Here is a 14,139-nt window from a genome sequence, read left to right as displayed (position 1 = left end):
TTTATTTATGGCATATTATCTCATGTCACTGCTGATTGGTTATAATGTTCTTGCTATCACTGCGGGCAATTTGTTGTTACTAGTGTCACTGTGAACTGCTGATTTCCCAGTTTGTCTCTGGTGGCTACAGCTGAAGAGGGGAGAGATCTTGCCACAGGATGGCAGCAAATCATCTCCATTCTGCCTCTGGGCTCAAATTCACCAGTCCATTGAAATGATCCATTTAGTTGGAATCAAGTCCATCTAAAGAGGCCAGTTCCTGAAGCCACTTCCTACCTAGACAAGAATCTACAAGTGTATTATAACATAGCTGGTGCTCTGTTCCCGAGCCTCAGGGCTTTCTCTGCTCATGACATCTCCATCACTTTGAATCCCCTATTCTCCCTTGATTCATGAAGTCCCCCTACATATACCTCTCTCCCCCCAACTGCCTGGTTCTCAGAGACGTTATTGGTTCTCCATTGCCACTCCCCCTGAAGTACCATCTCTCGAATTCAGGCATCCCTGTGTCTCTGCTTTGAAGCAAAACCCCCACAATCCAGAGCCAGGACCCTAGAACACTCACTTGCAACCTGGACCCAGCAATGAAGGCTCCTATTTGTCTGTAAGGAATTAGCTCTTGGTCTATCAACCAAATAACGATCTACCTGTATTTATTGAGTGCTGCAGACATGCTGAGCACTGCATCAGTGGCAGCAATGGGACCAAGAAGGGAGGGGAAGCTGACCTCAGAGGTTGGAAACCTGGCTTAGCTGCTCAGTAACTATGCACTCTCCCAAGGCCTCAGATTCCTCATCTGTCATGTGGTATAATTACAATATCTACTTTGCTGTAATGACCGTGAGGGTAGATGACCAAGCACACATAGGGCAGGGAATCACACAATGACAGACATCAAAATCATATGACAGCTTCGGGGAATTTATATTCTAGTGAGGAAGATTGCGCATAAATATTTCAAGTGATCTGGATTCTTATGCTAGAGATTCAGAAGAGAAAGGACGAGGCTGTTGCAGACAGAACACACACACACATACAAAAAAAAAATCTTTCCATGACTGGGTTATAAAATAAATCCCAGCTCCCTAATCCGTGGTATTTGTTACCTTGAAATTTAAAGAGGGGGATCTTACAGCTCATCCCTCTCCTGCCAAGACTCTTTGGGTATAATCTTCCAGACGGGACATCTAGCCCACTAGACCCTTGCCCAGTCATAATTATGCAGGGATTCATTGATAGTCTGGGCACTTAGTGTTTACCTGGCAAGCACAGGTAATACGAAGGAAAACAAGTAAGTGACAGTGTTCACTGATGAGTTCAAGGAGACTGTCAGACAGCGAAGACGCTCTCCTCAAACCTCTGAGATGCAGTCAGCTCCATGATCCCTCAACTCCATGCAGTTTGCCATCATGGTGAGAGGTTCCAAGCTGTGGTTTAGGATTTAGGATTTAGTCCCCTGCCCTCATTTAATTAAGCTATAAAGTTTGCTCGAGGCATGAAATATAAAGACACTCAAGTACCGAAGGGGAAAACACAACACTGAAAGGCTCTTACACATCAGGCACTTTATAGAATCCTGAGGTTAGGCATTAATGATTCTATCCATTTCACTGTGAGAAAGTTGAGGCTTAAAGAAGAGGTAACTTCCTCAAGGTCAAGATGGACTTTGAGTTCCTATCTACATCCAAAGCAAGTATTTCTACTTTCATCTACTCCAATCTTGGAAATTAACTTGGGTCTGGACTTCAGCTGAAACTTTCCATGGGAGAATCTCCAAAGTCAGTCTTTCCCAGACTGCAGATTATCAGGTTTGTGGGTCTCAATTAGTTTTTATTAGAAAGAAGGAAGGGAAGAGGAGGAGGAGGAGGAGGAGGAAGAATCAGGCACTAGTGACTCATGCCTGTAATCCTGGCTACTCAGGAGGCTGAGATCTGAGGATCGTGGTTCAAAGCCATCCCAGGCAGGAAAGTCCATGAGACTCTTATCTCCAATAAAAACCTCTAGAAAACTGGAAGTGGTGCTGTGGCTCAAGCAGTAGAGTGCTTGCCTTGAGCTGAAGAGCTGAGGGATAGCGCCCAGGCCCAGAGTTCAGGCCCCACGCCTGACCAAAGAAAGAATAATTCCATGTATTAAAGCGTTGCTTTGGGAAATTTTTAATTGTTTAAATATATATAGGCTTTTTTTTCTTGAGTAAGCTATATTTCACAACTTACAAGTTCAAAGTTGTTTCAAGTTTTTGCTGATCAATAACTATAAATACTCAGTACCAATTTTACCCCATGAGTTCCAGAGTTTTAGCGTCTCCATTTCCAGAATTGATCGCCTTCAGGGTATGTTCCTCTTTTAAGTATGCATTATTCCTTAGAAAATATTGCTATAGATTTTTAAAGAGCGAGTGTTCATTCAACACACGGTTTCCAAATGCAGCTCTGGGTTCTGCTAATGTAGTCCTCTGACCCAGTCCCCCGAAATCTCCCCACTCTCCACTGAATTTGAAGACTGTCATAACACAACCAGGAATCACTTCTGGTGGAAGGCATCAGGGCAAGCTGGCACGAGCCCTGGAACCAACCCAGGGAAAGAATTCCTCATCAGCACTGACACCTGGTGGTCACAGAGGGACTGGTGAACCGGCATCTTGAGCTTGAGAAAATCAACCTGACTCCAGATGAGTAGACTCCAGATGAGCATCCCCACCCTTCCTGAACCACCTTCCTTCTCCAAGCAGCTAGATTCCACAAGGAAGAGGGAAACCAAGGAGGATTTAAGTCACACAGAGCTGGAGTCCAGCCCCTACTGGGTAATCATAAGTAAGCTTCTAAAACTTGCCTACAAAAATCAGATAAGAAGGCAACAGTCTACAGTGGGAATGGGAGTGTTTCAGGTCACTTACCCTCACAACAACTCCCTCGGTGTTAAGTTCTAGATATTTATTAATCATTCAGAGAATACTAGTCACCTTCTCTCTTTTGTCATTTATTGAATGCACTCATCTTCAATGTCTAGAATCTTCATCCTTTCTGGTCACTTCTTCCCTGGCTCACTCCACTGAAATAAAAGCCAGTAATTATGGAGAGCTCACTAGGAACCAGGTATTGTTCTGAGAGATTTTCATAGTCAAACAGAAAGTCGCGGCAGCCCTCTGAAGTAGTGACTATTGTCTTCCTCAATTTTATCAATGAGGAAAATGGGACTGGATGAGATTAAATTGGATACCCAAAGTCAGAGTCTATGGACTAGATTTCTAAACCCATTAGTGGGGCTTCACAGGGCATAGTATGAGTCTTTGAGCTAAAGCTGACTCATTGGCCACCTGCTATAGTAAAAGCTAATATTTGTTACATGTTTATTAAGTTCTGGACTCTTCATATGTCTATTCTTATCTAATCTTTACAAAAATGCTATGAAATAGTTATTATCATCCTCTTTATTCTATAGGCAAGAAAACTCAGATTACATGATTACATGAAGTGAATGAACACATGGTGAATATAGAGAAGGCTAATTTTAAAGTCTTTGGTCTAAAAAATAAATAAATAAAGTCTTTGAATATAGAGAGAGGCTAATTTTAAAGTCTTTGGTCTAAAAAAAATAAATAAGTAAAGTTTTTGGTCTTAACCATTCTCTTTTATTTTTCTCATATGACTCTATCTCCCACCCAGCCTATAATCTGAAAAACACAGCTGTCACTGCCCATAGAAGGTGCTTCCTTCACAGGAGGTTGACCACAGTGGTAGCGATCAACCACTTTACCCCCATTTTCTACCCTCTCATCCCTGCCATGTATATGATGGCCAATCTTGATAGTCAGTTAGATTGGATTAAAAAATATCTTGGACACTTGTAAAGCATACCTCTAGGTGTGTCTGTAAAGCCATTTCCAAAGATGATTAGATCATGAGAGCTCTTACTTAATAAGTGCTTAAACCACTGGTGAATTGAAATTTCGAAAAGACTTTTGAAAACTGGTGGAACTGAGGAAGATGAGAATATCTTCTTGGGTATTGTATGTTGCTCTGGTCCCTTCCTGTTACACTTCCACTTGACTTCCTGTGCACCATGAGGTGAAGAACCTCTTCTGTCACTCACTCCCTCTACCATGATGGGCCCAGAAGCATGAAGCCAAGTGATGCTGACTATTCAATAGGATTTATAAGCCTTTTAAATTCTAGCATGCAAGCATCCTTCAGGCTAGACATTTACTCTCAACCTAGACTCCCTTTACTCATGTATACTGCTGAAACATGAGCCAAAATAAATCCCTCATTCATGTGGTTTATGTCAGGTATTTGAGTACAGCAAAGCAAACTCTGACTAATACACCACCAATACAACCAAAAAATACCCTAACATCTCTCCAAATGACCAGGGGAAATACTTTTCTGAGGTCCTGAACTACTGTGGCCTAAAAGTGGTTCTGATTCCTATGGGATATTCTTTCCTCGAATCAAGCTGTCACCATGCTCATGGGATTTTTACACTCCATCTCTAACACAATTGCCTTCTGAGTTCATCTGTCATACACAAGCTCAAGGAGGCCCTCTTGGGTGGCTGAGAACTTGAGATGCCAAGCAATTCTTATGATGAGTCTGCCTATGTGAGGGATGAAGGGGGAGGATATGAGAAGGATCCAGAGCAACAAAAATGTTAGTCATGTTGCCAAAACAAGGATGACGAAGCATTTGTCTTTTTCTCCTTGACTAACTTTGTGCAGATAATAAACATATCTTTCTGATTTCTCATTATTCTCTGTTAGCATCAAATATATAGGCTGTAGACAACCATCCTGGGTTGAGAGTAAATGGCTAGCCTGAAGGATACTTGCATGCTAGAATTTAAAAGGCTTACAAGTTCTATTGAATAGTCAACATTACTGATACCCAGGAGTGTTGAAAAAGTAGAAAATTCTTAGTGGATTGGTAGTCTCAGTTTCCTCCTATGCAAGTGGAGACTTTATTTTTGGTGCCAGGCCTGGGCCTTGAACTCAGGGTCTGGGTGCTGTCCTTAGGCTCTTTTGGCTCAAGGCTAGCACTCTACCACTTGGGCCACAGTACCATTATCAGCTTTTTTTGAGTAGTTTACTGGAAATAAGAGTCTCACGGACATTCCAGCCCAGGCTAGCTTCGAACCAAGATCCTTAAATCTCAGACTCCTGAGTAGCTAGGATTATAGAGGCATGGCCACCAGCACCCAACTGGAGAGTTTATTTTATTTTATTTATTTATTTATTTGTCTATTTATCTATTTCTTTATTTTGTAGGTTGTGGGGCCTGAACTCTGGGCCTGGGCACTGTCCCTCAGTTCTTCAGCTCAAGGCTAGTGCTCGGTACCACTTGAGCCACAGTGCCACTTCCGGCTTTTTCTGCTTATGTGGTGCTGAGGAATGGAACCCAGGGCCTCATGCATGGGAGACAAGCACTCTATCACTGAGCCAACTTCCCAGCCTGAGATTTTATTTTTAATGGCTATATTTTTTAACTGAGTGAACAAGAAATTTCTTTAATGAATATGTCATTCATCTTTCTATTTTGAAGGACAGTTTTATATCAGGACTGTATCATCATGAACCATATCAGTATTATGAATGGGTTAGAGTAGGACTCTGTAATAGAAAGAGACCTATAAAATGATATTATCCTTTCTTTTATACTCACAGGCACTGATTACTTTAACAAAAAATAAAACCCTGCACTTAAAACAATTAGCTTTGACTATATATATACATTGACACTAAATTGTCAATGTATTCATTTTCTCCTTCCTTACTACATATACTAGATAATAGAGACAAGAAAAGTAGGTGGAAGATGATGCCAAGCAGTTTTGGAGCATTTTACAAAGAGAGGCCGGTGAGGATTTTGTCTTTTTGATAAATTGAAGGAAGCCAGCAGAATAAACCTTGTTTCAGGAATGCATTTTCACTCAGCTGCCCTCTGAGTGGAGATGCATTACTCCTAGAAAGAAAAATCAAAGTTCTTCAACTGTTGAAGATAACGTGACAAATTTGGCTTCCAGCAATCCATTCTCGACAGCTAGTAGAGTTTCAGAAAAGGCAGATAAAGAAAATTAAATTGGACGGAAATTGGGGGGAGGAGAGAAAAAGATTATTTTTTACCAATGAACATCTCAATGTCGTTAAAGGGATTTTTAGGGCAACTCAATAACAAACCACTTAAGTGTGTCCACAGCCCCCTGAAGATGGGAATGTTATTTTAATGGATCCATCACCTGTAGACTGTTAGTCCACGGATTCATTGCATGACCACTTGCTCATGGACAATCCAAAGACAAACCTGAGCCACAACCTGCCTGGAAATGAATTATACGCTTTCCATCAGACTTCATTTCCGTTAACTCTGGAACACACTTCTGTGGATTTTTTTTTAACAAAAGCCTGTTCTCCGGGGTAGGCTTCAAGAATGAGGAGTGAATCTGTTTGCAATCATATTACAAACAACTGGGACAGATGTTGGATAGTTATATTCTCCAGTGTGGTGGTAACTATTTCAATCTAAATTAGACTATTTAACTTAATTAATTGGAAGTTAATTAATTTTAAGTGAAGTGAAATTGTGAAGTTTATATACCAGTTGCACTAGCCATGTTTCATATTGGAATTGACACTGGACATTGTATAGGGCATTGCTAAATGGCCCAAAGTCTTGTTCATTGAACCATCTTTGAGATCAGAACACAATGAGTAGATAGAAAAGAGTTGGAAATGGAGATAAGGTGGCACAAAAGTAATACAGCTAGGGAGGAGAGGAGGTGGCAGACTTCTATAAGCAGACAGGAATGCAAAAATGGAGAAATCATTGCTGATCATCTACTTCTTGAGCACTGAACAGAATATTGGAGAAACAAAGATGGTATTGTGGCTCTTGTTCTCAGGAAATTCTGAGTAGGATGAAAGAAATAGAAACAGAGACGTTTATCATGAAATCACCTTAACATTAGTTATAATGCTGTAAGAGGCATATCACGTGAGAACTATGAAAGGTTCATGGAGTTGTTAATCAAAATTCATAATGAGATTACTAAATGGCTAAAGGATGGAAGGAATAGAAGGCCAAGGAGAGGAGAAGCCCAGGAGAGAACTAACAGGAATGGAGGAAGATTTGAGAGTGGAAAGTAACCAACAAGTCAGAGGAGGCACCAGGAATCTTGAGATACCAGCAAACCTCATTTTTTATTAGTTTCCTACCTTTATATTTAAAAAACATATTATTAGCTGAAATTATAAATAGGTATAAACTTTGGAATCAGAAAGACTTGAATCTGAGTCCTACATTTATGGTTACATACCAGCTATGGGAACCCCTAAGTGACTTACCTACCATCCTTGAACCACCTCTTCTCATCTTCATCTACAGGATGAGGGATTCTAAAAGCTGTTTCTTAGTATTTTCATGATAAGTGAAGATTCAGTGATATAATGCAAATGAAATCATTTCCTAATTCTTCTAGCATATAGTGGGTATTCAACAGTTGTTTATCCCCCTGTCTGTCCCCAGTGCGGTGGTTTGAGCCTGGAAAAAGGCAGTTTGGTTGGTCTCCTAACAGCCTCTCTGGCTATATGAGGTCAGACACATTGTATTCGCAAGTGACAGGTGAGTGTGGACATGTTACCGCTCAAGCTGAGCACCCCAGTGCTCAGCAGGAATGGTAACAATTCTGCACTGACAAAGTCGTTCGGCAGGATCTCCATTCACACTTACTATGTTAAGGATAAATGCTTGCCAGTTAATCTCACAGTAGCCATTTGAAAAGCCTGGGAAGTAATATGGGAGCAACCATGCAGAACAATGAGGCCGAGCGTTAAGTAGGATTTTTGTCTCATTTAGACTTGCACGGTCAGCTCTGGCGTAAGCCGCGTGAGTAGGGACACTTCACAGCTTTTCCTGTGCTTGACATATTAGAACTTAATCACAGATGTGCAGGGTTGATGTAGTTGTGTCTTCAATAACTGATCATGCTTTTCCTTTGTCTTATCTCTCAAGCCAACAGGTAATTAATGTCTTTACAGAAAGCAGAGCTGAGGAAAATGTTCTAGATATTCCACAGAGTATATAGCACAGTCCTGTAATGTGATTGAAACTGAAATAAATAGCTATCTCCCCATAAAAGAACTATACTGGGTAAAACTCATAGGATCCCTTCTAGTTTAACAGATGATGTCCAATCATGATGAATAGCTCCTTTGATGCCATGTGTGGAAGAGTCTCAAAAACTCCAGACTTCATCCTGCAAATATCCTTAAAAATCTATGTCCTTTATTCTTCTTAATTACTTTAAAGAAATATGTTAAACTAATTGTCTCATATTTTTAAGTAAGTAAATTATTTTTGCTATAAAAGTTTTGAATGATAGTGAGATACAGAGTAAATCATGGAAGTTACCTTCATTCTATTATCTTTCAAAACCACTGACAAGGCTTATGACCTATTCATGCTTTCTGTAGAGCAATCTGACTGACTACAAGTTATTTAAGTGATTCATTTCCTGTAGTTACTATTCACAATTTACCACAAATTTAGTGGTTTAAAACAACAGAAATTTGCTGGGCATAGGTGGCTCACTTACAATCCTACTCAGGAGGCTGAGATCTGAGGATCAGCCCAAGCAGTTAAGTCTGTGAGACTCTTACCTCAAATTAACTACCCAGAAAAGCTAAAAGTGGAACTGTGGGTCATGTGGTAGGTAGAGTGTTAGCCTTGAGAAAAAAAGCTCAGGAAGATGCCCAGGCTCCGAGTTCAAGCCCCAGGACTGGCACAAAAAATGAACAAACAAACATAAAACAGAGATTCATTGTGTTCTGGTAGCCTGGAGTCCAAAATCACTGGACCACAATCAAGGTGTCAAAAGACCTTAAGCCTCAGAGAAGAACTTTTCCAGCTTCCAGTGACTGCTAGCATTCCTTGATTTGCAGCCACATTATCCTAATCTATGTCTCTGGTCTCGTTATCTTCTCTTCTATCTGTGACAATTTCTGTCTCCCTCTTCTTAGGATTGTATTTAGGATCCACCGGGTGATTCAGGATAAACTATTCATCTCAGTACCCTTAATTTGATCACATGTGCAAAGATACTTTTCACTGTATGGTAAATATTTAGAGGTTCTAGGGCTTAGAACCCAATAACTCTGGAGGCTATTAACTCAGCCTACTATAGTAAGTTAAAAAAAAAACCTGAAGCTGTTGTTTACAAATTAATGACAATAATATCACAAAACTTCTCTCTAGACTTTGTCCATGTTATTAAAGCTAAGAAGAGCTCATATTTCAACAAATCTCTGTTCTCTAATATTCCTCATCTCTTTTCTTCTAAGTGACTAAAGTATACTCCCTCTAAGGTGATCTTTAAAGATAGGAAATATTCTCTAGTCATAGCTGGTAACTTAAATTCAGTGCCTCAACATACTGCATTTAACCTTCCCTTTGGTCCTCCTTTGGGCAAGGTAACCTAACTCCCCGGGTTGCATCAGTTTACAACCGGGGCCTGCAGCTTCTTGTCAGAGCAGAGTGATGAAAAGTCTTCCGTGTCTGATGCAAGACTGCACCCCGCGGGGACCCTGTGCCTGAGCAAGCTGGCTCTGTGCCCCTGTGTGACAACTGGGCTGCTTGTCTGTGAAACACTCGCCAGTCCCTGGAGCCCGAGATGGTGACTTTGAAAGCAACTCGGGGCTTTATTTGTGAAGCAGAAGAACTCTGGCAAACTCTGCACACGGGAGGGTTCACAAGGACAGTGAGCAAGGTGGAGACAGTACTGCAGCCCAGGAGGAGGAAAAACATTCCCAGCCTCTGTTGACCTATCATCCTGTCCTGATTAATGTGTCCCAACTCAAAAAAGGGCAGGCCTTCCAGAGACAGCCTGGAAGCTCTCACCCGGCAAATGTTAGTGCAGAGACTTGGTACTGTAGTTTTCTCTTGCAACTAAGCATTGAAAAGGATGACTAGGGACTGTGTGGTTCAAGTGGTAGAGCGCCTACCTAATAAGCTAGATGCCTTGAATTCAATCACCCTGTACTAACAAGAGAGGAGAGAGGAGAGAAGAGAAGACTGATACCAAGTCTCGTAGGAGAAGTTGGGTTCAAAACTTAGCGCCTTCTTGCAGTTCAGGCTCTCATCCTCTTGCTCCAGTATTAGGTTTATGCAAGAAAGGAAGTGGTTAAAATTCAATGTGAACCACAACTTCCAGAGTCTCTATTTGTCATCAGTAATAGCTGTTCAAGTAAAGAGATACTAATACTAACACTAATAAAAGCATAACTACAGTTTTCACAGTTTGCCTGCTAATTCCTCCCCACCCCCCACACCCAGTGGCCAGTAACATATTTACCAATATATTTTAAGACAAGCAGGAAAATGTTGCAAATGCCAAAAACTTTCTTATTTGCAGCACTGACAAAGGATATAACGGAGCAATTAAACACCATGTCTGATGGGGCTTGGTACACAAATATGTCCACCCTCTGGTAGGGCTCTTGGGAGGAATGAGGGAAGTAATGTAGCCAGGGTGCCCACACAGTGTTTGGCAAGTGGTAAAGGCTTGATAAATAGCAGCGACTGCTATTATTAGCACAGAAGTGGAGCCGCCTGGCATCTCCATCCGGTATTGTAGGGGAGAAGCAGGGAGGAAGCATGCACAGTAAGAAGTAAGGAAGAAGAGAAAGAGGAGGGGAAAAAGAAAGAAAGGCCAACAACCAGACAAGATAATCTTGTACCCTTAGACAATCCAAAGTGACCATTGTTGTCTGATTGTTAGATGCCACAGCTAAAATTAAATTGTCATACTTTTCATTTAAGTTGGAAAACACAGCCCCGTGTGGAAAATGTAGTTAGTCATTCCATTTTCTTTTTGTTCGTTTCTTTTTTTCTTTGCAAAAATGAAAGACCAAACAGCTAACTTTTTTTCTCCTACTCACCCCCAAGGTTCAATCGTAGTGTTGCAGTTTCATGGGTCATTTACCTATCTAGAATATCTGGAAAACAGATCTGATTGGGTAAAGCTCCCACCTTCTGGCCAGGGAACCAAGAGTCCCTTCAATTGTCATAACGGCACTCTGTGACAGCTGTGCTATTAAATAGCTAATGCTCACCACCAGTTTTTCACTGGGGAGCAAAAGATCAACTGTTAATATTCGATTACTTACTTGAGTCTAGTATTGACCCATGAAGGATTGGAAGAGCCATTCAATAACAACACATTCAATATTATGACACACCATAAGTTGGAATAAAGAATTAACAGCAACACAAACAACATGAATAAAAATAGAAAGTCGAGACTGAAGAAAAACCACAACAGGATAGGGACTGTAATTGTGCCTCAAATTAGCTAAAGAGAATGGTTTCCAGGCAGCCAGAGATGCAACCTAGGAGCTGGGCCCAGGAGGCCAAACTCAGACTGGAGAAAAGAGGAAAGCGGGAGCTGCTCACATCATCAGGAAGACTGCAGGGACAAGCCCACGTGGGGATGAAGTAGGCATGGCTGGGACTGGGGAAGGACTCAGCCAATGAGCAAGAGACACCAACTTCATTCCCATTGCTCCAACCTAACCCAACCCCGCAACCTCCTCTATTTGGACCTCCAGGGCACACACAGGAATGCTTTTTCCATCCAAAACTTTATGTTTAAGGCTAAAAGATCAGGTGAATGAATGGCAGAATGAACATCTACAAGGCTACATGTTGGCAAAACCAGAGAATTCCTGGAGAAACTGGAGGCTTCTGGCATGCCAATGATTTAAGCATAGGTTTGCAGCATTCAGTACCATAGATCACAACTCTTAATGTTTTTGGCATGGACTATGCCTAAAGCAGGTCCTAGAGCAAGGTTTAAAATAAATCTCAGAAATATCCTGATGAGCAACAGCTTGCAGTGAACCTGTCTGCATGAATTAGCTACACAGCATGTTCTTAGAAAAACTAGATATATTTGTCTGCAGCAGGAGGTTTCTATCCACAATTTTTTTTTTTGGTCCAGTCGTGGGGCTTGTACTCGGCCTGGGTGCTGTCCCTCAGCTCTTCAGCTCAAGGCTAGTGCTCTACCACTTGAGCCACAGCGCCACTTCTGGCTTTTTGCTTTTTGCTTATGTGGTGCTGAGGAATCGAACCCAGGGCCTCAGGCATGCAAGGCAAGCACTCTACCACTGAGCCACCTTCCCAGCCCTGCAGCAGGAGGTTTCTAGATAGGAAGCAATGCATTTTTGGAAGACATATACCCAGGGATTAATTTTTGCTTTAAAATAGTTAATAGCTAATAAAAATAATAATAGTAATAATAATAATAAAGTTAACCATGAATGGCTCTTTAAGAAAAATAAAAGATCTGGGTGCAGGTGGCTCATGCCTATAATTCTAGCTACTCAGGAGGCTTAAATCTGAGGATCACAGTTTGAAGGTAACTCAGGCAGGAAAGTCCATGAGACTCTTTGCAATTAACCACCAAAAAGTCAGAAATGGAGCTGTGGCTTAAGTAGTAGAGCACTGCTAGCCTCGAGCAAAAATGCTCAAGGACATCAAGTCCCAGAACCAACACACACACGCGCGCGCGCGAAGAGGTAGGAGGAAGAGAAGGAAGAGGAGAAGAAAGAAAAGAAAGAGGAGGAGGAAAACAGTTTGCAGAACTAGCTGGTAGATGCCTCTTGGTCCCTAGCAAGAAGTCAACTGACAGTTTCCAGATTTCCTTTCTTCCATCATCTAAAAAGCGGCATCTAACTGACTACAAAGTAGTTTCAAATAACCAAAACACATGAAAGTGGTAAGGAAAAGGAATCTCAAATTATCCTCTGATTTTATGGTAATTCATTCTGACTAACTCTGCCTAAACTTCCCATCACACAATTTAACAGAACTGTGAGCTCTCCGATTCTCTCTCTTAGTTCAAACAGCAAAAGGAGGAATCCCTAGTACACCTCCTCCCTCCTGCTCATGCCTCTTGTTTCCTCAGGATGAGCAAAATGATGACTCCAAAAGATCTCCAGAACCAAATCTCTGGACCCCTATGAATACGTTAGCTTAGAAGGCAAAAGGAGGAATTAAGGTTGAAGATGGAATTAAATTGTTAATCAACTGACCTTGAAATGGGGAGATTATCTGGGATTATCCCAGTGGGCCCAATGTAATCATGGGTCTTATACTTGAAAGAGGGAAGCATAAGAGTAAGAACCAGGGACAGCTGTGTGAGAGACACCCAACCAAACATGGTCACTTCCTGTTCATAAGAGGAACAGTCCATCAAGAGGAAATAACAGCCATCACTATACATGTACTGAACATTGGGACACACAAGTTCATAAAACAAACATTTTTGGATATGAAAGTACAAATAGATATAACACAATAATAGTGGGAAACTTCAATGTGCCATTCTTGTCAATAGATTGGTTATCTAGACAAAAAGAAACTTAAGAATTCATCAATACTACAGACCGAATGACCTTAACAGACATCTATTCTATCAACATGCAAAAATCAGTAGCTTTTCTATATACCAAAAAATGATCTGAACCAGCGGGAAAAGAATCAGGAAAACAATCCCACCTACAACAGCCACAGAAAAAAATACCTCACAGTAAATTTAACCAAATTGTTAAATACTTCTCAATGAAAACTATAAAATGTTGAAGAAACTGAAGACACTAGAAGATGGAAAGTCCTCTTGTACTCACGAATCAGCACTTTAACGTTGTGAAAGAAGCCATACTACCAAAGCAATCTACAGATTCAAAGCAGTGTCTACAAAAATCCCATTATCATTCATTACAGAAATAGATAAATTAATTCTAAAATTTATATGGAAGCACAAGAGACCCTAAATACCCAATCATGAGAAAAAAGAGCAATTCTTAGACATATCACAATACTGTGCCAAATCATACCATAGAGTCATAATAATAAAAACAGCATGGTACTAGCACAAAAACAGACATGCATATCAATGAGATAGAAAACAAGACCCAAAAATAAACCCATGTAGCTACAACCATCTGATTTCTGACAAAGGTTTCATAGATATATGTTGAAGAAAAGGTAGCTTCTTCAACAAATGGTTCTTGAAAAACTGAACATCTACATGTAAAGGACTGAAACTAGTTGCTATCTTGCATCCTGTACAAAAGTCAGTTCCAAATAAAAC

This window comes from Dipodomys ordii, unplaced genomic scaffold (assembly GCF_000151885.1).
Source record: "Dipodomys ordii isolate 6190 unplaced genomic scaffold, Dord_2.0 Scaffold41, whole genome shotgun sequence".
NCBI classification, from domain to species: domain Eukaryota; kingdom Metazoa; phylum Chordata; class Mammalia; order Rodentia; family Heteromyidae; genus Dipodomys; species Dipodomys ordii.
The sequence above is the reverse complement of the archived record's forward strand: the minus strand, read 5'-3'. Positions refer to the sequence as shown.